Raw genomic sequence first — 25340 nt, 5'->3', positions numbered from 1 at the left:
ATCATCATACAGTGACATTCTTTCCCTCTTTTTGTAATTTTTTATTTAAAGCCTGTTTCATCTGATGAAAGTATGGCTCTTCCAGTGCTTTGATTTCCATTTGTGAAGAATAACTTTTTCTATCTGTTCGTTTTTAGCCTACCTGTGTCCTCAGAAGTGAGGTAGGTCTCTTGTAGCCTATGGTTGGGTCTTTAAAAAAAAAGATTCCCCCACTCAAAGCCTTTTTATTGGAAATTTAAATTCACTTGTGATCTAAACAATTATTACTTTGTAGCTACTTAGTATGGTCATTTTGTTAATTGTTTTCTGTTCCTTTGTAGATTCTTTGTTTCTCTTGGTCTTTGGGGTTTTGTCAATTTCTGTAGTAGTGTGCTTGGAATCTTTTCTTTGTATCTTTGTGTATCTACTGAAGTTTTTCCTTTGTGGGTATCATGAAGCATGGAAAAAGCTTCTTAGAGGAATAGCAGGGTATTTATATCTGAGAACAATTTAGCGTCTATCATTTGTATAAACTGTACTTTTACTACCCCCTTTATTTTTTCTTGACAAATTTTGTATCTTTTAGTTTTTGTCCCTTAAAATAATTCAAAACTTTAAAGAATTTTGTCTTTAAAAAATTCATTAATTTTATTGGTACATTTTAGGTATACAATATGCTAACATTCATTATTGGGAATTTGTACCTTTACATAATATATCTTGGTTTTTATTTTTTTCCCCATTCCCCTGCCCTCCCTTCAACCCCTCCACTCTCCCTATTTACAAAGACTTTGTTTTCATTTTTTTCTTTTCTCATATTTATTCCTTTCCCTTCTTTCCTTTTCCCTACCCCTTCCACTTTGGACCTCTTCTTCCTATTTCACATTATCTATTCTACATTTTGATCCTTATTTACACTTTCAGCTTCTCACACCAGAGAAACTATTCAATATTTATACATGTGTGTCCTGTTTATTTCACTTAAGAGTATGGCCTCAATGTGCATCCACTTAGCTATAAATGTCTGTAGTTTCTCTTTCTTTTTGGCGGAGTAGTACTCCATTTTATTAAAAAAAATCTTTATCCAACCTCCAGTTGATGGGAAATTGGGCTGTTTCCAAGTTTTAGCTATTACAAACTGTGCTGCTATGAACATGGGTGCACATATATCACTGTAGTATGATTCTTTTAATTCTTTTGGGAAGATACTCAGCAGAGGAATAGCTGGGTCAAATGGGACCTCTAATCCTAAATTTTTGAGGTATCTCTATACTGATTTCCACAGGGGTTACACCAGTCTACACTCCCACGAACAGTGGAGAAGGGATTCTCTTTCCCCACACCCCCATCAGCATTTATTATTGGTTGATTTCTTTTCTTTTTTTTTTTTTTTTTGCGGAACCAGGGATCGAACTCAGGACCTTGTGCTTTCCAGGAAGGCGCTGGTGCCACTGAGCTAAATCTCTGGCCCAGGTTATTGGTTGATTTCTTTTTCTTTTTTTTGGGGTACCTGGATCGAACTCAGGACCTTGTGCTTTTGAGGCAGACGCTGGAACCACTGAGTTAAATCCCCAGCCCCTGGTTGATTTCTTGATAGCAGTCATTCTTTCTGGGGTGAGGTGGAATCTCAGCATTGTTTGCATTTGCATCTCTTGAATGACCAGTGATGTTGAACATTTTTTCATATATTTATTTGCTGTTTCTAATTCTTTGTCTGAGAAATGTCTGTTCATTTCAGATGGCCATTTTTGGATTGGGTCTTTAAATTTGGGAGGTCTGATTTTTTAAAGTTCTTTATATAATCTAGATAGTAGACCTTTGTCTGAGGAACAGCTGGTAAAATTTTTTTTCCCACATTGTGGGTTGTGGTTTCTCTTCCTGAGCAGAAGCTTTTTAGAAAGACGAGATCCCAGTTGTTGATTCTTTGTGCTAGTTCACATGTGACTGAAGCTTTGTTCATGAAATCTTTTCCTATTCCAATGTCTTCAAGAGTTCTACCTAACCTCTCTTATAGCCAGTTTAGTATTTCTGTTTTAATATTTAGATCTTTAATCCATTTTGATTTTAGTTTAGTGCACAGTGAGAGATATGGGTCTAGTTTTTTTTTTTTTGCATTAAATTCTTTTATTGGTACATTGTAGGCATACAACACAGTTACATTTCTCATTGGGAATTGTACCTTTACATAATGCATCTTGGTTCTTATTTTTTCCCCATTCCTAGCCTTCCCTTCACGCCCTCCACCCTTCCCTATTTACAAAGACTTTATTTCCATTTTTTCCATTTCTCATCATTTTTTCCTTTCCCTTCTTTCCTTTCCCCCACCCCTCCCACTACCCCTACCCCTTTGGACCTTTTCTTCCTATTTTACATTATCGATTATTCATTCTAATCATTGGTACATTTTAGGTATACAATATAATGACATTCATCATTGGAAATTTTCACCTTTACAGAGTCTCTCTTGGTTCTTATTTTTCACCTTTGCCCAGCCCTCCCTTCAACCCCTACATTCCTCCCTATTTAAAAGATTTTGTTCCTATTTTTCCATTTTCTCATATTAAGCCCATTCCCTTCTATCCTTTCCCCTAGCCCTCCCACTTCCTTCCCCTTTGCCCCTTTTCTTCCTATTTCGCATGACCTATTATACATTTAGTCCTTATTTACACTTTCAGTTTCTCACACCAGAGAAACTATGCAGTATATGTGTCCTATTTATTTCACAAGAGTATCGCCTCAATGTGCATCCACTTAGCTATAAATGTCTCTAATTTCTCATTTTTTATGGCTGAGTAGTATTCTATTAGATAAAAAAACCACATTTTCTTTTTCCAGTCTCCAGTTGATGGGCATTTGGGCTGTTTCCAAGTTTTAGCTATTACAAACTGTGCTGCTATGAACATGGGTGCACATATATCACCGTGGTATGAGTCTTTTAATTCTTTGGGAAGATCCCCAGCAGTGGAATAGTGGGGTCAAATGGGACTTCCAGTTCTAGTTCTTTGAGGCATCTCCATACTGATTTCCACAGTGCTTGCACCAGTCTACACTCCCACCAGCAGTGGAGCAGGGTTCCTCTTTCCCCACAGCCCCGCCAGCATTTGTTATTGGTTGATTTCATGATAGCAGCCATTCTTTCTGGAGTGAAGTGGAATCTCAGGGTTGTTTTCATTTGCATCTCTCGAATGACCAGTGACATTGAACATTTTTTCATGTATTTCTTTGCTATTTCTACTTCTTTATCTGAGAAATGTCTGTTCATTTCAGATGCCCATTTTTGGATTGGGTCTTTAAATTTGGGAAGTCTGATCTTTTTAAGTTCTTTATAGATTCGAGATAGTAGACCTTTGTCTGAGGAAGAGCAGGTGAAGGTTTTTTCCCACACTGTGGGTTGTCTCGTCACACTGCTGGTGGTTTCTCTTGCTGTGCAGAAGCTTTTTAATAAGAAGAGATCCCATTGTTGATTGTTTGTGCTAGTTCACAGGCAACTGAGGTTTTGTTCATAAAATCTTTTCCTACACTGATGTCTTCAAGGGTTCTACCTAACCTCTGTTCCAACTGGTTCAGAGTTTCTATTTTAATATTTAGATCTTTAATCCATTTTGATTTTAGTTTAGTGAATGGTGAGAGATACAGGTCTAGTTTTAATCTTTGGCAAGTTGAAGCCCAATTTTTCTAGCACTATTTATTAAAGAGGCTATCTTTCCTCCAGTGAGGGTGTTTGGCTCCTTTGTCAAAGATGAGATGGCTGAGTGTGTCTGGCATTGTTTCTGCATCTTCTAATCTGTTCCACTGGTCCTCAGGTCTGTTTCTTTGCCAGTACCATGCTGTTTTTATCACCATAGCTTTGTAGTATAGTTGCAGGTTGGGGATTGTGATACCTCCTGCCATGTCTCTGTTACCTAGAATTGCTTTTGCTATTCTGGGTCTCTTCTTGTTCCAAATGAATTTTTGGATTGTTTTCTTGAGGTCTATGAAGTATGCTGCTGGGATCTCAATTGGAATTGCATTAAATCTATATAGCAGTTTTGGAAGTATGGCCATTTTCACTATATTAATCCTTTCTACCCAGGAGCAGGGAATGTCTGTCCATTTTCTGATATCATCTTCAATCTCTCTTTTCAGAGTGCCATAGTTTTCAGAGAAGAGGTCTTTGATTCCTTTCATTAGGATGATTCCTAGGTATTTCAGTTTTTTGGATGCTATTGTGAAAGGAATTATTTGCCCTATTTCTCTCTCAGTGAGTCTGTCATTGGTGTAGAGGAAAGCTATTGATTTTTGTGTGTTGACCTTGTAACCAGCTACTTGACTGAATTTGGTTATTAAGTCTAGAAGACTTTTGGTGGAGTTCTTGGGGTCTTCTATATAGAGTATCATGTCATCTGCAAATAATGACAATTGGACTTCTTCATTACCTGTCTTTATTCCTTTTATTTCTTTCTCTTGTCTAATTGCTGTGGCTAATGTTTCCAGAACTATATTGAACAAGAGTGGTGATAGTGGACATCCTTGTCTTGTTCCTGATTTTAGTGTGAAGGATTTCAATTTTTGACCATATAGTATGATATTAGCTGTTAGGTTTTCATAGATGGCTTCTATGAGTTTGAGGTAGAGACCATCTATTCCAATTTTTTGTAGGGTTTTTATCATAAATGCATGTTGGATTTTGTCAAATGCTTTTTCTTCATCTATGGAGATAATCATATGGTTTTTGTCCTTGGCTCTATTGATATAGTGTATTACATTGATTGATTTTTGTATATTGTACCATCCCTGCATCCCTGGGATGAATCCCACTTGATCAGGGTGTATGATCTTCTTGATGATCTTCTGCATTCTGTTTGCCAGTATCTTATTAAGGATTTTTGCATCTATGTTCATTAGTGAGATTGGCCTATAGTTCTCTTTTTCAGTTGGGTCTTTCCCTGCTTTGGGGATCAAGGTGATGCTTGCTTCCAGGAATGAATTTGGGAGTACTGCTTCCCTTTCAATTTCATTGAAGAGTTTAAAGAGTAGTGGCACTAGTTCCTCTCTAAATGTCTTGTAGAATTCAACAATGAAGCCATCAGGGCCTGGTCTTTTCTTAGTTGATAAGATTTAAATTACATTTTGAATTTCATTGGTTGATATTGGGTTGTTTAGCATTTTTAGGTCTTCTTTGTTCAACTTTGGTAATTTATATGTATCTAGGAATCTGTCCATTCTGTGTTTTCCATCTTATTGGCATATAGGTTCTGGAAGTAGGTATTGATGATCATCTGGATTTCTGCTGGGTCTGTTGTAATTTCACCCTTTTCATTCCTAATTGCATGGATTTGGGCCTTTTCTTTCCTTTTTCTGATAAAGTTTGCTAAGGGTTTGTCAATTTTGTTGATTCTTTCGAAGTACCAACTCTTGGCTTCATTAATTTTTTTGTATTGTTCTCTTAGTCTCCATTGCATTGATTTCTCCTTTGATCTTTATAATTTCCTCCCTTGTATGAGCTTTGGGTTTGTCCTGCTTTTCTTTTTCTAGAAGCTTGAGGTTCAGCATCAGGTTGTTTAACTGGGCTCATTCTGTTTTCCTAATATGCATATTCATTGCTATGAATTTCCCTCATAAGACTGCTTTCATTGTATCCCATAGATTCCAATATGTTGTACTGTCATTGTCATTTAATTGAAGGAACTGTCTGATTTCTTCTTTAATTTCCTCTGTGACCCATTGGTTATTCAGAAGTGTGTTGTTCAATTTCCATGTGTTTATGAAAATTTTCCAGTTTCTTTTGCTATGGATCTCCAATTTCATCCCACTATGGTCTGATAATATACAGGGGATAACTTCGATTCCTTTGCACTTACTTAAACATGTTCTATGTGTGACTATGTGGTCTATTTCGGAGAATGACCCGTGTGCAGGTGAGAAGAATGTGTATTCTGATTTTGTGGGGTGGAACATGTTGTAAGTTAAAAACGGAGCGGAGTTGTGGGAGGACGCCCGAGGTTGTGACTGCGGGGCTCAGACTGTCCCCAAACGGGAGTTTCCAGACTGATTTATAGGCTGGCCGTTAATATCAGCCTTAGATTTACATTCCCTAGCCCAATGAATTCCTTTTTTACGTCTTGGACAGACGCCAGGGGGTTTTCGATTTCGCAGCTTGCCCGCAATGAAAGGCAGGGAAGGACAAAGGTGCTTAACGTGTCCAATCTGTTCGCAATTAAAACACTTTGGAGAGGGTTGATTTTTCTGTAAAGCAGAAGCAAAGGTCTCAGCCATGGCTTGGAACCTATGAGTGTCAGAAGTAATGTCCTGACAATCTTTAATATAATCCCAAACAGTTCCAGAATCTTTTATCGGGGCTATGGCCTTTTTGCATTCAGTATTGGCATTTTCAAAAGTGATTACCTTTTCTATTTGAGCACACACTTCATCTCCTGTAATTGTTCTTTGTAGGACTTTTGCAAGCCCGGCAATGAATTCAGTATAGGGTTTATTAGGTCCTTGAATTATTTTAGTAAAGGATCCAGCTGGCTCACCATCAGGTCGGACCTGGACCCAAGCCTTCAGACATATTTCCCTTAATTGTTCACGAATTTCTGGAGGCATATTAGCAATGTTATTAGGATTAGCCCATCCCCCATCGCCACGCAACATATCGAAAGTGATTGCGCGGACCTTAGCATTTTGATTAACAGCATTTTGTTGTGCCTTTTCACGAGCAAGCTCAGCCCACCACATAGAAAATTGTAAATATTCTGCAGGACACAACAAGGAACGGGCGAGTATAGCCCAGTCTTGAGGGGCCCAATTATCAAAATGACAAGCTAGACCAGAAAGAGCCTCGATCACAAAAGGGGATTGGGGACCATACAAAGATACGGCTTTTTTCATTCGTCCAATGTCGTCAATAGGAAGAGCTTCATATCTATTTTGAACCCCAGGGGGTCTAATAATAGGAAAAGCAAAAAGAGGATCCTCATCCTCGGTATCTGAATGCTCTTTTAAATTTAATCGAGACAAAAGAGAAACCAAATTCAGCCAGCGCGAAGATCGGCTTTTTACATTTGTTTTCTCCGAGGGTCAATAACTTACCTTGGGGAGTGTCTCTTCACTATCAGAGGTAAAAGAATCCTCCACAACCGGGGCAGACGGGAGTGGGGAAGCAATTTTGGTTTGTAAAACCTCAGCCTGTACTTGTTTAATCTTAGTTTTTTGTTCCTCAGGTAACTCATATTCATAAATGGATTGTCGAGCTGTGTCTTTTTAAGTTTTAAGAGGAACCCTCTCATCCTGATAGGGAGTAAGAACAGCCTTTACAATGGCCCATAAAGCCCAGAAATCTACAGGGATATTTTTACATTGGAGATAGGCTCGCTCCACATTTTGTTTAACTCTATGCCATACCTCCATATCAAAAGTACCTTCATCAGGAAACCAAGGATTATATTTCAATACAACACTCAAACAATGATCAATACGTTCTTGAGACATTTTTATTCCTTGCTGTTTCAAAAGGCAGTGAATTAAAGTAGAAAAGGGAGTAGACTTACCTTGTCCCATGACCCTGTGATATGTACTAACCTCAATAGGCGATAAGGCTGAAGTGCCCAAATTTTCAGGTATCGGGGTTCTCCACTCGCAGGGACCACTCTCCATGTCCCTGTTCGGGCGCCAATTGTTCGGCCTCGAGAAGATAGGGGCCGAACAACAGGAACACTCTGTAAACATCTGTTCAGTTCATTTATTCAAGAGTTCGATTGAGTTCTAGTATTTCATTACTTATTTTTTCTCCAGCTGATCTCTTTGTGACAGTGGGGTGTTGAGGTCCCCCACTACTATTGTATTAGTGCATATATGACTTTTCATGTCCATTAGTATTTGTTTTATATAGTTGGGTGCACTAGTGTTTGGTGCATAGATATTTATGATTGTCATCTTTTCCTCTTGGATTGTTCCCTTTGCAAGGATATAGTGTCCTTCTTTGTCTCTCTTAATCAGTGTTGGTTTGAAATCTACTTTATCTGCAAAGGGGATAGCTACTCCTGCTTTTTTTTGGGTTCCCGTTGCATGGAATATTGTTTTCCACCCTTGAACTTTCAGTCTATGAGTTTCCTTTTGAATCAAGTGTGTTTCTTGTATGCAGCATATCATTGGATTTTGCTTCTTGACCCATTCTGCCAGTCTATTTCTTTTGATTGGTGAATTGAGACCATTAACATTGATGGTTATAAGTGAAATGTATTGCCTTATCATTGTCATGACTTTTTCTTTTTGTTGGATTCTCCCCCTTTACATTTAATTTCTTGTCATGGCTAATTGGTTCATTCTGCTGTGCTTCCTGGGGTTGGAATCCTTATTTTCTGTTCCTAGAATATTGTCTAAAATTTTTTGGAGTGCTGGTTTGGTATTCATGAAGTTCCTAAGGTGCTCTTTGTCATGAAAGTATCTTATTTCTCCATCCATTTTGAAAGATAGTTTTGCAGGGTACATCAGTGTGGGTTGGAGGCTGTTTTCCTTTAGGGCTTGGAATATGTCACTCCAAGCTCTTCTTGCATTAATAGTTTGTGTTGAGAAGTCTGCTGTGATTCTGATGGGCTTTCCTTTGTATGTGATTTGTTTCTTTTCTTTAACTGCTTGTAGAACTTTGTTCTTCTGTTGAGTTTCTGGAATCTTAACAATTATATGCCTATGTGTAGATTTTTTTTTTGATCAAGGCTAGTTGCAGTCCTATATGCCTCACTTATCTGTATGTCAAGCTCTTTTCCCCTGCTTGGGAAGTTTTCTGCCATTACTTCTGTGAACAGTTTTTTTAATGTCATCTCCACTCTCTCCTGTTTCTTCACTGACTCCAATCAGTCTTTTGTTGTTCTTCTTTGCACTGTCTAGCCGCTGCTGGATTGATTTCTTGTGGTCCCTTACAATTTTGAAGCAATTTTTCTTTTCCTGGTCACTAATTGCAGTCTTATCTTCTATATCTGAAATTCTGTCCTCACATTGGCTCATTCTGCTGTGTAGACTTTCAATGGAGTTTTTGATCTCCTGGAAATCTATTTGCATCTGTTTTATGGATTCCATTTGTTTCCTATGTTGGGATTCCATCATGTTCCTCAGCTCCTCTCTAAATTTATTAATCATGTCTTGCACTAGGGGCACAATTTCTCCTTTTATCTGAGAAATTATTTCTGATTTCATTTTTTCCAGACCCTCTTTTGTTGCCAGTTCAGGGAGTCCAGGTTGTTGGTTGAGTATCAGAGTGTTCCATCTCATTTCCCTTTGGGGTTGCTGTAGATGATCTGGAAGTCTGGTTTTAAGACTTGTTTACATGTCTTCTCATTTCAACCTGGGGGAGTGGTGCTGTTGGCACCCACGCTGGTCACCTCCTCTGAGCTGGGAGCAGTGGGACTGTGGCTTAGAAGCCCCTTCTTCTGGGCTGGGTGTGGCAGGATGAATGGTGGCCTGGAAGGCCTTTCCTTTGAGCTGGGAGCGGCGGGATGGACTCCAGCCCAGAAGCCCAGTGGGATGGATGGCAGCCTGGAAGCTCCTTCCTCTGGGCTGGGAGCAGCGGGATGGATGGTAGTCCAGAAACCCCTTCCTCTAGGCTGTGAGCGGCAGAATGGATGGCAGCCCGGAAGCCCCTTCCTCTGAGCTCTGGTCTTTATATTTTTGAAGAGTGTTTAAAAGAATATAAAGCAAAATAAAAACAAAGGAAAATATGCAACAAACACTATATGTGCTCTGCAGTGTTTAAAATTTGTACCCTGTGCTCTCTGCATAAAATACTTCCTGATTCCTGCCTTAGGACATGTCATCCTGATATTTTTTTCCCCTAGATTAAAAAAAAAATGTCACCCAAATGTACTTGTCCCTTTTAATATTCAATAGAGTTGTGAAGTAGCAGTTTGGATACTACAGGGATACATTGAACTCTTCTTGTGATTTTGGGACACTGGCAAGATGTTTGAAGGAATGCACCTGCCTTAGACTTGAGCTAAACCCAGATGAATCTGTTCCTTTGTCTCTAGGAGAAGTTGCAGATGGCACTGGTAACTAGCATTTTCCTGGCCTCTGCCTCTTATAGTGAACAGTGATGCTTTCCCAACCTGGCCACTAGCTTTGTGTCAGACCCCTTCACAGCCCTCCACTGCCCCACTTCACCTTCCCCATGCCTCTCTGGCTCTGTCGAGGCTCTTCTGGTCTCTCTGCAGGTGACACTGGTCTGTCTTTGGCCCCTGACTGTGCTGTGCCTCTAGACTCTTGCCCCAAGGCTTCTTAGCCGCACCTGGGTACATTCACACTCAAAGGGTAAACCTTGGCCCATGGTGTCAACCTAGTACCTGAAGTATCCCACTTTGCTTCCTCTGAGGGGCAGCCTGATACGCTTTCAGGGTGGCTCCTGCAGGGCTGCTTGGGAGCCCTGCCATTATGGGCCCGTGAACCTCTCTGTGTCACCAAAGTGGCCCCTGCCTTCTGTTTCATGGGGTGGTACTTCTTTTTTGCTTGTTTGTTTTTTTTTGATACTGGGGATTGAACTCCAGACCTTGTGCTTGCAAGACAGGCAGTGGAACCACTGAGCTAAATCCCTGGCCCTTGGGTGGTACTTCTAATAACAATAGTTCATGTGCTTTCTATGTTAGAAACCCAGGCTCGGAGAGCAATGGAGGAAAAAGAGAGGATCCACTTCTTTGTTCTGGAATCAATCCAGCTCCTTGAAGTTTGGTGTGAGAACATTTGAGATATGGACCCTAATTTTTCCACATGCCATATGCCTGGGAATAGTTCACTATGCTAAACTTGAAATGTGTTGCTTTTTCCTGACATAATCCCTGAGGTCAAGAAATGAGAAAAACAAGTTAACCTCAGCCTAATCCAAATGAATCAACCATGTTACTGCCACTGTTTTTCCTGCCCTTTTTGGGAAATGTGTGGCCTGTTTCTCATATGGTTACTGAAGGACCATCTGTGATTATGAGAGAGAAGACCATCCCTCCATATGGAATTGGGCAACTATGGGTAAACTGTGTTATTAGGCAACTATGGGTTATTAGGTAACTATGCTCTTTGTAGAATGTACCCGAGTAGTGTGACAACTTCTATAATCTGTCACCAAAGGAGCTTAATGGACTCAGAAAGTCCTGCCAAAACTTGCCCCCGCCACCCCGCTGCTCTGCTTTGTTTAAATCCTGCTTGCTATATTCCTAGAGAAACTCCAATGAAAGTAAGTCTAGATGTAAAAAGAAGTGTATAGAGAAGCACAAATTTCTGTTTGGGGCTCTGACTGACAGGAGTCATTTGCTGAGCTGCCGCTTTTTGTTTCTATCTTCACGTTAAAAGTTGTCTGTGCAGGGGTCCTCACAGTTTCTTGTGTCAATTATGCTGCATAGTCCTGTTCCCTGCTCAAAGGAATCCTGATATGCTGGACTACTCAGATTTCTTCTCTCAAGAATTTGGACTTGGGTTCAGTTTCCACCTGCTGATAGCTCAGATAAGAACATACTTGTACTAAAGCTGAATTCATCTTTTTATAAACCAATGAATAGTTGGTATTACATTTTGCTTTGAGGATATACATTTTTGCTACTCTTCCGTTAAAAATTTTCCCAGGTGCGTTTCTTCAAACACCCTGCCCGTGTCCCAAAATCACAAGAAGAATTCAATGTCTCCCTCTAGTGTCCAAAGTGCTACTTCACAACTCACATTTGGGTTACATGGTAAGGTTTTTTTTCAAATTGTATTGTTACTATTAAAGAGACTTTCTGTTGAAGAATACCAAGCAGAAAAATAATCAGGACTAATTATAAGGATCCAACTTGATTAATTGAAAAATCCCTTATAATCGGGCACACAAATTAAGAAAAAGGAGGACTTCTGGGAAAATGGTGGAGTAGTAAAGAGCAACAAATCAGCCTCTCCAAGATTTGGAATCCAGACACTGGAAAATAACAATTTGGGGAAGAAAAGAAGGAGGGAGGTGGATCCCTGGAATCTAGAAAGGAGCTGATGGTAAAAGTGGAGCCTGCAGAGAAACTGAAGAGACAGACTTCAATGCAGAAAAAGGAAGTAGCAATCTGTATTTTCTCCCTGTCTCCTGGCTCCTGGCTCATGAGAAAGGGAGATTGAATGTACAGAGACACAGTGAAAGTGGGCAACTCCAGATGCTTTCAGGGAGAAATGCACCAGAGGAATGGAGCAGTGGATGCCTTGCACTACAACAGCTGGAGAATGGCTCCAGTTCAGTATCTGCCATGTCCCCTGGAGAGGGTGCTGGGTCGGAAACCATTTTAGGGAGGGGCCAACTGAACCTGGAACTCAGAGCAGCCTCAGGGCTCCCATGTTAAATTCCCAAGGTGACTAAGTAAGGGATAACCATGGGAGATATGCATGTTCAAGGAGCTGTGGCCAGGCCTGTAACAGTCAGCCAGCCAGAGTGTTATGAGCTAAACAACTCAGGTGCCATCCTCATGTCCAGAGGTTCAGCCTGAATTTTCCTGGTGATCCTTTGACCCACCCACCATCACTCAACCCAACAAGCCTGTGCATTTTGCCTCACCTCTGCACCCTACACCCTTCTCTTCCAACAAGTGGCCCCTCTCTCCTGACCCTAAATTAGCTCCAACTCTCCTCCATCTTCCTGGCAAGGGAAGCTCTATACCTTGCCTCTGACTTGGAAACTTTTTTGACCAGAAGGTCCTGTAAAGCATATTGAAGCTTGGAGCACTCATCCATCCCAATATGGACCAGGACTCAGCTCCCACATGGTGTCTGATAAAGGTAACTGTCCTGACAGCCAACCACAAGGGATTCTGTAGATCCAGCTAGGGTGGCCAATGTGGCTGGGTCAGGACATGCAGCCTTCAGCATCTGGGCCCATGTGCTTGGCGCTTTGAGGCCCTCAGATCACATGGCACAGAGCCTCCTTCCAGTCAGCAGCCATCTTACCTCACAGCATTTCCACAGCAACCTGAGGTCCCCCTATCCTCTGGAGCTCACCAGGTGGAGATTCAGCCCTCCACCCACTTCAACAGCACCCCAATCTGTGATTTTGCCTTTAGGGACACAATTTTGAGCATAGAGGTCAGCTGTCCACAGACAGTGATGACCCTTCTGCTGTCTCTATAAAAGAAAACCCATATGGCATCTACTCTGAAGTGAGGGCTGCTGGGCGCCATTGGCAAAGGCAGGGCCTGGGCTTTGGTTTCCAGTCACTGTTTCTCTCAGAATAGGATGAAGAGGCTGCATGGGCCTGAGTAAGAATGGATGAGGATGAATGTGTGCTTCTTTAGGGCATCATGAGATTAGCTGCACATTGTATTTTAATGTGTATATATTGACGATTGAACACTTTGCAAAATTAAAAAAAGTTTATGCATCGATATGTAAGAAAGGTATATGGAGTTATTAAAATATATATTTGTGATTCTCTTATATAAAAACTATTAAATTATCTTATATTAATACACTGAAATACTGTAAACTAAAAAATATAGGTTTCTTATATAGGAATAAATCTTGTATAGCAGTATGTAAAACCAGTATTTTTTTTTCATTAAGTTCATTGGTACATTTTAGGTATACAATACAGTTACATTCATCATGGGGAACTCGTACTTTTACATGATGTATCTTGGTTCTTATTTTTTCCCCATTCCCCTGGCCTCCCTTCAACCCCTCTACCCCTCTCTATTTACAAAGACTTTGTTTCCATTTTTTCCTTTTCTCATATTTTTTCTTTTCCTTCTTTCCTTTCCCCTATTTCCTTTCACTTCCCCTATCCCTTTATACACTTTCTTCCTATTTCACATTATCAATTATTCATTTTGATCCTTATTTACACTTTCAGTTTCTCACACCAGAAAAACTATTCCATATTTGCACATGAAAACCAGTATTTTGTATATTAAACTATTAATATGGCTCACTCTAGGTTCAACTCTGTTCAGGAGAGAGGTCTGTTGACATCTGTGGGTAGACAAAAGTAATTGGCTGCCTAGATGTAAATAATAAACCCACAGGACATTTTTGTTGAGCCAGCCCTCATGGTTCCTGGCTGGCCTCTGGAATCTCCCTGCTGTGCCTGATCAAAGTCTTTGTCAAGTCAGTCAACCATGAAGAATATTCTAGATCCAAAGAGAACTGACTGGAAGTGACTAGGTCAGCACCTGAGACAACTTGCCTGGCCCCCAGACGTCTTTAGACAGACTTGGCTCGGCCCTGTCCCCACAGCCTGGTTCAGTGTTACCTAGTACATTTTCAGAATTGCTCCTCCTCATCTGAAATTCTACCTTATGAAGGTCACCCCTGCCCCTGAGGCCATGCATGGTGATCTCCCTCTGGGGCAGGAAAGTTGGTTTTTATACTGAGGAATTGAGGAAAATTGAGAATTTGAGAATTGAGGAAAGAGAAGCTAGCTCCGCACAGAGAACTGTCACTCTGTCTCTTCCTGTTAAAGTCACCTGCCCAGGTAGGTGCCTCCAATAAGGACTGTGTCCAGTGCTCCTGAAGCACCTCCCTGGCTTGGACTGGCCCCATTCATGTCAGCAGAGATGAGGGGGCTCATGGGCCCTGGCCAGGATGGATGAGGGTGATGGAGTCCAGATGGGGCAATGTTCATATAAGATGTGTTCATATTTGTTTACTCATGAACTGGAACTTGTAGATCGATACATTTGTATAAGACAGCAATAGGGATTCACAAAATATGTTTGTTTGTAATTGTTCATATGTGTGGTCACATAAGAATGTTGCTATGATGAAGCCCCCAGAGAGATGGATGGAGATTCTCAGGAAGAGTTAATGCAAGGTTTTGTGTATGTTTGTATGGAGGGGTGAGCCTATGGTTAATTACTTTCCACCAACAGAAATACTGACATCTCTTTGAGGTCTGTGAGGATCAAACATGGCTGTTTGCCAAGTCGGCCCAAAGTGTCAGCACAGCACAGAGGACCTAGGAGAAATCAGGATTCTCCAGTGACCTGGAGGTGGGGTCCTGGTGGCCCAGCCTGGCGCTCCCCAAGGCTTTCTGCTGTAAGTGTCACAAGCCTGACCTGGTCCCCACATGCAACAAGCAGGCACCTCAGTCTGTGGCACTCCTCACCCTCCAGCAGTGGGAAAGGCCCAGCTGCCTCCTCTGACCTGGGAATGCTCATCAGTCACTCACTTTCTGGCCCTGAGGTTTTGTGAGCAGACTAAGTAGTTTCAGAAGTGTCCCAGGTCTCAGACATCAGCTCCCCAGCTGTGTCCTACCACAGTGACAAGGCAGACAGGCCTGAGGGGTCTTCTAGATCTAGGTAGGGATTCCAGGAGCTTGGCAGACCAGGAAGGTGTAGGTGGAGCATGTTGGTGACGTGCTTGTCTTCAGACAACTGACTTTAGACATACACAGTGCAGCCCTGTGTCCCTGCAGGACCCATCTTATGTCACTTGTGGCCACAATGCCTCCTAGGAAACCTGAGGCCCCTGTCACCTGCATTCCAGTGGAATCAGCCCCATTCCATGGGTATCCCCTTCGGAATGAGAGGCCAGATCCCAGAGCATGACGTTACCCTGGTTGTGTCCTGGTAGAGGGCTCTGGATTTGGGCCCTTCCGGTCAGTGGAAGAAGAAGGCTCCTTGAGCCCTGGTAAAGGCCTTGGACAAGGCGCATGTGGCAGGAAATAGGGCTTTCTTTAGTTAGGAAGATAGTCATAGTCTGTTTCATCCCAGTTTTTTATTGATAAGTTTATGTTTTGTGATATTTAAAAATATGTGTAGTGTGATAGATATGTATGTAGATTTATTAAAATACATATTTGTGTAGGTATTGATTCATGTGTTAAATTGACTTAAGGGCTTTTCTTTTTGTTTATATGATGAATCACTCAGACCTCAGATAGAGAGAGATACAAGTGTAATGGAGTAAGTTCCAGGATTGTGTGTAGGTGCATACATTAGGGGTCTGTGTATGTCTGTGTTCCACCACGTGTGTGTTGTCACCTGTGTGTAGATGTCACCAAGCATCAGACAAGGTTATAACGTGTGATCAAAATACAGGATGAGTGTTTAAATTCAAGACCTTTCTTATAGTAAAGACACATGGCCACTAATTCCACTCAGAATCTTCCCCACTGCTTAGCGCACCTGGAAGTGAGCATAAATGACACATTTGTCCCATTGCTCTTGCCACTTTCTGAAGTAGTGCTGAAGTCATTGCAAGAAAACAGATGGAAATGGAGATCATTATGTTGAGTGGAGTAAGCCAGACTTGGAAGGAAAACTATCACAGGTTCTCCCTAATGTGGACATCCATATGATGACAGGAGAATAGGAGGGAGACTATTATTAGACAGCAGGAAGAATAAGAGGAAGGGGAGGGCCCTGGGGGTGAGCAACAGAGGAACAAAGAGAGGACAGAGAATCTTGGGAACCAGGACCTGAGGATGCCAGGCACCAATACACGTTCAAGTCCAGTAAGAGCCTGGCAGAGCCCATACCTAGTGTATTCACAGCTGCACCCAGGGAGGGAGGTGTGGGAAGAGAGCAGCTTCTGTAACCACTTCTGACCCAGAGCTCAGCACCCTGTGGGCTGCAGGGCAGAGGGGGCTTCCTGGAGATCCTGGCCTCTGCTTCAGGAGACCCTGCAGGCCCCTCCTAAGTCTAAGTGCCTGCGACTCCCCTTCTTCCCTCTAACAGGTCAGACCTATCTTTTCTGTAAATAGGAGTTTAGATTTTTCCTCCAATCTACTACTTGGCTCCTGTTCATAACCATTAACAAATGAGAGTCAACATTAAAACTTAATTATGCAAAGCTTAATTTGTCACTTCTCAGTGTCTGCAGTGACAAGAGTTTCTCTTATTGCCCTAAAAATTGCTGTCTCCATGGTCCAGCTTGCAGTATGTGGGCTCCTGGATAATTAGTTCTGTCTGTGCAGGGCATTCTCTCCCCATCCTCTCCTGGCTGGAACGCGCTCAGTGGGAGATGTGGTTCAGGCAGCAGTGAAGTTGAAGACAAAAGTGATGATTCTGTACTATTTTCTCATTTTGTTATGTGTTTGAGACTATCAGAGATATTTACCTTGCAATGTGTAACAGTCTTGGAAGTATGTGCTGATGAGAGGAATTCCATAGTTCTGGGACAAAATTTTAATAAATTTGTTTCTTTTCACAAACGCTCTTTTTTTTTTGGTACCAGGGATCGAACTCAGGACCTTGCGCTTGCAAGGCAGGCACCGGAACCACTGAGCTAAATCCCCAGCCCATCACAAACACTCTTGTAAATGATCTCCCTGCCGTCTCTGGCTGGTGATGTTTTATAGTCCCACAGTCACACATGAGACACATTCAGAGGGAATCCACGGTTGCCTTCCCAAGAATCAAGCTTCCGAATTCACAGTGTGGAGAATTCTGGACACAAAGTGTGATGCTAAGGTTAAATTTTCTTGCCTACTGCCTCAGATGTTAAAGGTTGTATGTCCTCAGAGAAGAACTCGTGGAAAACATGACCAGTTTGGTGGAGAAAGTTTGACGCTGGACCTCTCTTAGCTCTCCACGGCTGTGACAAAATGCCTGGGAGTGATCCACTCAGAGAGGAAGGATTAATTCTGGATCATGGCTTCAAAGGTTTCAGTCCATGTTCAGAGGGCTCTGTTGTTTTCAGGCCTGTGGTGAGACAAGAAACCAAAACCTGTCAGGGAAGCACTGAGTCCTTTAGCTCCAGGCATGGCTTCTGAGCTGGGAGCTCCACAGGGTCTGGGCCCCCTGCTGCTGAGTCTTCCGCACCTCTGGGCTGGGCTGGCTCTGCTTACTGCCTGCATCTCTGCTGGGCAGGGGTTCCATGTTACTGGCATTTTCGACTCCCAGGAGTCTCCACCATAGCTTGGCTGCTCTCCTACAGTGACCCACATGGGCCTCTCAGGGGTTCAGGCAGGGTCTCTGATCCCCAGTGATGGTGGGTTGGGGTCAGAGATCACACAGTGGTTGGCTTGAGTCAGGGTAACCTGTTTGTTAAATTCACAAAATGAACATTGTATAATTTATGTGGTTGAACAGAGTAAATAGAACAGGAAATTATTCCCTAGGGACATCTTTCATAACTCTAAAAATTAAAGCTAGAGGAATCCATGAGAAATAAGTAAAACTGAAGTTGTGTTAGGGATGCTTAAATTAGTAGTTCTCAAAGGCTAATGAGTATAGTCAGGATTTAAGGCCCTGTTTCCAATGTCTTCAGGAAAGAATTCACCCCCCCCAACCTTTTTCTGCTTTAAATGGCCTTCATAACTTAGGCACTTTTGTGGGTCATTCATTAAAGGCTAACCAAGTGTTGATAACAAAGACTACTTATGTTTTAAAGTTGGTCTGTTGCAGCGTTCTTATGGTACTTTTAAAAATAAAATTTAACAAGGAGGTTAAATGCTAACCTCTTTGCTTCCTTCTAATTAAAAAAAAATTGTTTCTTTAAACAAGTTGAATTTCACCTGCAAACACACAGAAACTTAATCACGTGTGACTGATGGCTAAAATCAACATTTTAGATTCATCATGGGGACTCTATTCATTCTATTTAACACATCTCACTGTAAACATATACTAACAAAAATAACCAGAAAAATAAAACTACCTTTTATTCTTCTCGAAAAACAAAATCAACATTTTAAGGTAAATGCAGCTCACAACTTGAAGTGAAGAAACACAGCTTTGTACAACTAATGATTGAACAAGTGTAGATGTGTGTAACAAAAAGAATAAAACATGCAATGAAGTCCGAGGTCAACAACAGGACAGACAATGCCTCTTCCTTGGCATACCCCATCCTCCACCCTGGACAGAGGTTCAGTCTCGTGATTACGAGACACAGAACAAGGACAGGTGGCTCCACTCACCGTTCATGTTTGAGTGATCATTGCTGTTTTCTGTATTGAGTCCACAGCATTTGTGAGCTCAGAGCCCCTGAGTCAAGGGCCAACCTGAGCTCACTGTTGCAGCACACTGAAATCTTTGCAAGCAGTTACAAAATCAACTCACAAAAATCAGTAGTGTCCTATACACCAACAAGGAATTTGTGGAGAAAGAAATTAGGAAAACAGTTCCATTGACAACAGCTTCAAAGAAAAAAAATACTCAGGAATTAATCTAAACAAGGAAGCAGAAGATCCATAAGGAAAATTGTAGTGCTCTGAAAATGGAGATTGAAGAAGATAACCGAAAATGGATGCCTGCTTCGAAAGCACAAGGTCCCCAGTACAAAAAAAAAAAAAAAAAAAGGAAAGATATCCCCTGTTCCTAGACAGGCATAATCAATATTGTCAGATGACTATATCACCAAAAATGATACCTAGATTTTATAAAACTCCAATCAAAATAACAGTTCCTCTTTTTTCCACTCATTTTCCTATTGTGCTGTGTTCATCCTGTACAAACAAAACAGTCCTTCAGGAGTAGTACCCTGTGTTGCCAGAGGAGCCAAGCTGTAATCTTGGCAGCAATGAAGGGAACACTGTGGAGCTTCTCCTGAGCTTGGTGTGAGGCCAGACGAAGCCAGGGTGATCCTGAGCAGTGTGTGCAGGGTCGATCTGCTCTGGGCACTGCTCTAGTGCTCCCTGTGTGTGAAGTGGCTTAATCCTCCCAACTGGCCAAAGAGTGGCTTACCACAACACCAGCCGGAAGTGGAGTGGCAGAGTCCTGTGATCCCTGATGTACTCACGGAGAGGCTGAGGCACAGGAGAGAGAGAAGCTCCCCAAGGTCTAGGGCGGTATGTGGGGCGGCAGCCATGAGCCCAGCTATGGCTTCTCAATTAGGAGTGAAGTCTTAGAAGGAGAGAAACGTGATGGACTTGGTCAGCAAAGTAACTGCAGGTGTGGGTTGGCAAAGTTACCAGGGGGCCTTGGAAGGCACAGGATCCTCAGATACTGTCATGATTTTCAGAAGGAATTCTGTACATTTCTAAATGTAGGGTCTGAGCAGTAGAATGTATAAAGGGAAGATCAAAATCAGTGACTGGGAGGAAACAGAAGCCAAATAAGCAGACATTTGATGAAGAAACAGGTGAAGGGTGCAAGACCAGCAGTGCTGGCGCCATGTGCTCCCCACCCAGTTCTTCTGACAGGCACAGGTGTGTGTCCCATGTCCCACTAACTCCAGCTTTCTTTTCCTGGCAACACAGAGAGCCCCCCCCTCCCTGTGCATGCACATGCATGCATGTGTGCATGGACACATACACATACACTCGCTTATGCATGCAGGCATATGTACACACGGGCACACACACACATCGTAAAATGAATGGGGACTTCATAATTTGCCAAAGGCTGAGTGAGTTCTAGAAATGGACTTTCTGCTGCTGAGTTCTGGAGACAGGATGGTAGCTGAGCTAGGGGTACCTTGAGTAGGACCCTACCTCTCCCAGGTTGTCACTGGGCTGAGGAAGGATGGCTGGCTCTTGGGGCACCCTCCATGCCCTGCTTGTCTACGTCCTTCCTGGCTTCCTACAGAAGAAAGCAGCTCCCCTCAGGGACAGTGGCACTGCAGCATGGGCGGCAGCTGGGCAGACCATAGGCCTCCAGGGCAGCACATCTAGGTACTGGTGCAAAGTCCTCCGGGGCACTGAGCCAGCCCGACACAGGTCCTGCCTATCCTGTCCATGTGACTTTAAAAGGTCTGACAGACAGGAGCTTCCTGCCTGCATGGCTGGCTCACAGTGTTCCCAGGACTCCACTCTGGGCTCTCATCATCCAATGTTGGTTGGGTCCAGTGCAGCTCCCTGCATTCCTGAGCCTCCAGGTAAGGTCCACCAGCTTTGGCCAGGCTCCCCTATGGTCTCCCACTGGGGTACAAGGTAGCACGGGGAAAAGGTCCACATGGAACATAGAAAATGACCTTAAGGTTTATATTTAGGGGTAGAATTCTCTTTATGGGGTTCTCTGGTGAGAACACTTAACATCTACACCCTTGGTGATTTTCAAGGTACAATGTGATATCAGCTACAGTTGTCATGTTGTACAGTAGATTTCCTCAACTTACTCCTCTTGCCTACTGAAATTTTGGATCCTTTGACTGACATCTCCTATGCTCCCCATAACGATCATGCTTCTGTGAGCTCAGCTTGTGATTCCACCTGTGAGCAAGATCCTGTGTGTTGATGTCTCTGTGCTTGCTGGCCCCACTTATCACAGACTTGGAGAAGCTTCCATGCTTATTGGTGCTGACTGAGGATGAAGTCGTAGCATCTGGCATCTGGGACACCTGGAGGCAGTAAAGGCCAGCTCATTGTAGGAGCCCCGAGGTCCCCACAGTCACCAACATGACCACATTATAAGTCTCAGTTATTTGTATGTTAAGTTCTTTTCCTATGTTTGGAATGTTTTCTGCTATTACTTCTCTAAATAGGCTTTTTATGATATTTGTGTTGTCTTCTGATTTTTCACTAATTCCAATTGATATTGATTAATCTTTGCATACTCTATCAGCTGTTGGGTCCATTTTTCATGTTTGCTTCTTGTTTTTAAGGTATCTTTCATTAACTGATCACCATCAACAACCCTGTCTTGTAGGTCTAACACCCTGTCCTCACTTTGGTCACTTTTGCTGCCCATACTTTCAATAGAATTTTTAATGTCATAGATTTCTGTGTGGAACTTTTTTATGGATACTTCTTTTCTATACTGGGCATTTGTGTTTCGCATTCTTTCTTTAGCTCTGCTTAGTTGTTTATTAGTATCTTTTGTAGACTTACCAATTATTTATTTTGTTAGGGTCATTTGTTTTAGTTATCTCCTCTTTGAACTCAATGAGCACCTCAGTGATCTGTTTTGTTACCTACATTGTTATCTTTTTAGATATTTTGGCTGTGTGGCTTTTGATTTCCTCCCTCTTGATATCCCCCCTGGCTTGGCTCTGGGATAGTGGGAAGTTTGAGAGGAATTTTGTTGTCTTGTCTTCTCATATTTCTATTTTTTATTCTGCTGAGATTTGCAGGTTGATTATATTGGGTAGCTTTGTTGGTAGAGTGGAGACTTCTTAATTTAATGTTTACTTTTCAGAGATATCCTCTGGGCATGGCTATTGGGCTTTGCCTCTGTTCTAGGATCTAACCACATCTGCCTATTTGGGGGGGGTAGATTGCAGGTCATTTGGCCCAGTAACCAATTGTATGGGAAGAAATCATATTGTTCTTTAAGATGCCCAGGCAATGTAGATATTATCATACAGAGAAAACTAGTTGATAGCAATAAATATGTCACCTTGGCTCTAGTAGTAAAATCAGCAACAACAATAGCATCAAATACAAACTGCATATTGACAAACCCTAAGAGCCAATAATGTACCACATGTACCCAAAGAAAAGTGATGTACGATTACATTATAAGGACTAAGACACACTAGATTTTTTTTTGTTAAATTCTTTTATTGGTACATTTTAGGTATACAACACAATTACATTTCTCATTGGGAATTGTATCTTTACATAATGCATCTTGGTTCTTATTTTTTCCCCATTCCTAGCCCTCCCTTCACACCCTCCACCCTTCCCTATTTACAAAGACTTTATTTCCATTTCTCATCATTTTCCCTTTCCCTTCTTTCCTTTCCCCTGCTCCTCCCACTACCCCTTCCCCTTTGGACCTTTTCTTCCTACTTTACATTATCAATTATTCATTCTAATCATTGGTACATTTTAGGTATACAATATAATGACATTCATCATTGGAAATTTGCACCTTTACATAATCTCTCTTGGTTCTTATTTTTCACCCTTTCCCAGCCTTCTCTTCAACCTCTCCATTCCTCCCTATATACAAAGATTTTGTTCCTATTTTTCCATTTTCTCATATTAATCCCATTCCCTTTTATCCTTTCCCCTAGCCCTCCCACTTCCTTCCCCTTTGCCCCTTTTCTTCCTATTTCACATGACCTACTATACATTTTAGTCCTTATTTACACTTTCAGTTTCTCACACCAGAGAAACTATTTGGTATTTACACATGTGTGTCCTATTTATTTTACTTAAGAGTATTGCCTCAATGTGCATCCACTTAGCTATAAATGTCTCTAATTTCTCATTTTTTATGGCTGAGTAGTACTCCATTTTATAAAAAAACCCACGTTTTCTTTATCCAGTCTCCAGTTGATGGGCATTTGGGCTTTTCCAAGTTTTAGCTATAACAAACTGTGCTACTGTGAACATGGATGCACATATAACACTGTGGTATGATTCTTTTAATTCTTTGGGGAAGATCCCCAGCAGTGGAATAGCAGGGTCAAATGGGACTTCCAGTCCTAGTTCTTTGAGGTATCTCCATACTGATTTCCACAGTGCTTGCACCAGTCTACACTCCCACCAGCATTGGAGCAGGGTTCCTCTTTCCCCACAGCCCCAGAAGCATTTGTTATTGGTTGACTTCATGATAGCAGCCATTCTTTCTGGAATGAGGTGGAATCTCAGCATTGTTTTCATTTGCATCTCTCGAATGATCAGTGATGTTGAACATTTTTTCATATGTTTATTTGCTATTTCTACTTCTTTGTCTGAGAAATGTCTGTTCATTTCAGATGCCCATTTTCGGATTGGGTCTTTAAATTGGGAGGTCTGATCTTTTTAAGTTCTTTATAGATTTGAGATAGTAGACTTTTGTTGAGGAAGAGCAGGCGAAGATTTTTTTCCCACATTGTGGGTTGTCTCTTCACACTGCTGGTGGTTTCTCTTGCTGTGCAGAAGCTTTTTAATAAGAAGAGATCCCACTTGTTGATTGTTTGTGCTAGTTCACGGGCAACTGAGGTTTTGTTCATAAAATCTTTTCCTACACTGATGTCTTCAAGGGTTCTACCTAACCTCTGTTCAGAGTTTCTATTTTAATATTTAGATCTTTAATCCATTTTGATTTTAGTTTAGTGCATGGTGAGAGATATAGGTCTAGTTTTAATCTTTGGCAAGTTGAAGCCCAATTTTTCCAGCACCATTTATTAAAGAGGCTATCTTTCCTCCAGTGAGAGTGTTTGGCTTCTTTGTCGAAGGTGAGATGGCTGAGTGTGTTTGGCATTGTTTCTGCATCTTCTAATCTGTTCCACTGGTCCTCAAGCCTGTTTCTTTGGCAGTACCATGCTGTTTTTATCACCATAGCTTTGTAGTATAGTTGCAGGTTGGGGATTGTGATGCCCTCTGCCATGTCTCTGTTACCTAGAATTGCTTTTGCTATTCTGGGTCTCTTCTTGTTCCAAATGAATGTTTGGATAGTTTTCTCAAGGTCCATGAAGTATGCTGCTGGGATCTCAATTGGAATTGGATTAAATCTATATAGCAGTTTTGGAAGAACGGCCATTTTCACTATATTGATCCTTCCTACCCAGGAGCAGGGGATGTCTGTTCCTTTTCTGATATCATCTTCAATCTCTCTTTTCAGAGTTCTAGAGTTTTCAGAGAAGAGGTCTTTGATTTCTTTCATTAGATTGATTCCTAGGTATTTCAGTTTTTTGGATGCTATTGTGAAAGGAATTATTTGCCCTATTCCTCTCTCAGTGAGTCTGTCATTGGTGTAGAGGAAAGCTATTGATGTTTGTGTGTTGACCCTGTATTCAGCTATGTTACTGAATTTGGTTATTAAGTCTAGAAGACTTTTGGTGGAGTTCTTGGGGTCTTCTATATAGAATATCATGGCATCTGCAAATAATGACAATTTGACTTCTTCATTTCCTATCTTTATTCCTTTTATTTCTTTCTCTTGTCTAATTGCCATGACTAATGTTTCCAGAACTCTCTGAACTGGCAACAAAAGAGGATATGGGAAAAATGAAATCAGAAATAATTACTCAGATAACAACAAAGATTTTGCTCATGGTGCAAGACATGATTAATAAATCTAGAGAGGACACAGATTAAAAAAATAGGGGATCTGAGGAAGGTGATGGAATCCCAACACAGGAAACAAGTGGAATCCATAAAACAGATGCAAACAAATTTCCAGGAGATTAAAAACTCCATTGAAAGTCTGCACAGCACAATGAACCAATGTGAGGATAGAATTTCAGACATAGAAGAAAAGATTGCAATTAGTGACTAGGAAAAGAAAAATTGCTTTAAAATTGTAAAGGAATACGAGAAATCAATCCAGCAGCTGCTAGATGATGCAAAGAAGAATAACATAAGACTGATTGGAGTCAATGAAGAAACAGGAGAGAGTGCAGATGACATAAAAAAACTGTTCACAGAAGTGATGGCAGAAAACTTCCCAAGCAAGGGAAAAGAACTTGACATACAGATAAGTGAGGCATGTAGGACTCCAACTAGCCTTAATCAAAAAAAATGTACACATAGGCATATTATAGGATTCCAGAAATCCAACAGAAGAAAAAAATTCTACAAGCAGTGAGGGAAAAGAAACAAATCACTGACAAAGGAAAGCCCATCAGAATCACAGCAG

General features: G+C 41.6%; 1 long non-coding RNA gene and 1 pseudogene across 2 annotated transcripts in view; one reads left to right on the top strand and one right to left on the bottom strand.

Annotated features, from left to right (window-relative positions):
• Nucleotides 1–17070: 17070 nt before the first annotated feature.
• Nucleotides 17071–19914, bottom strand: LOC147829764 (uncharacterized). The gene is made up of 2 exons (XR_015448499.1): nucleotides 18809–19914; nucleotides 17071–17926 (listed from the first exon to the last, which is right to left on the bottom strand). It is a non-coding gene; the product is annotated as an uncharacterized LOC147829764 (long non-coding RNA).
• A 693-nt stretch (nucleotides 19915–20607) lies between these two features.
• The window catches only part of LOC101723797 (sulfotransferase 1C3-like), a 54333-nt pseudogene continuing 49600 nt past the window's right edge, over nucleotides 20608–25340 (top strand). The window contains exon 1 of the transcript XR_015448498.1: nucleotides 20608–20706. The product of XR_015448498.1 is annotated as a sulfotransferase 1C3-like (transcript). The remainder of the gene's footprint in view (nucleotides 20707–25340) is intronic.

This window comes from Heterocephalus glaber, unplaced genomic scaffold (assembly GCF_053883595.1).
Source record: "Heterocephalus glaber isolate CG9 unplaced genomic scaffold, H.glaber_assembly_v1.0 deba00000470, whole genome shotgun sequence".
Taxonomy (NCBI): Eukaryota; Metazoa; Chordata; class Mammalia; order Rodentia; family Bathyergidae; genus Heterocephalus; species Heterocephalus glaber.
Note: the sequence above shows the minus strand (reverse complement) of the source record. Positions and strands in the feature narration are given on the sequence as shown.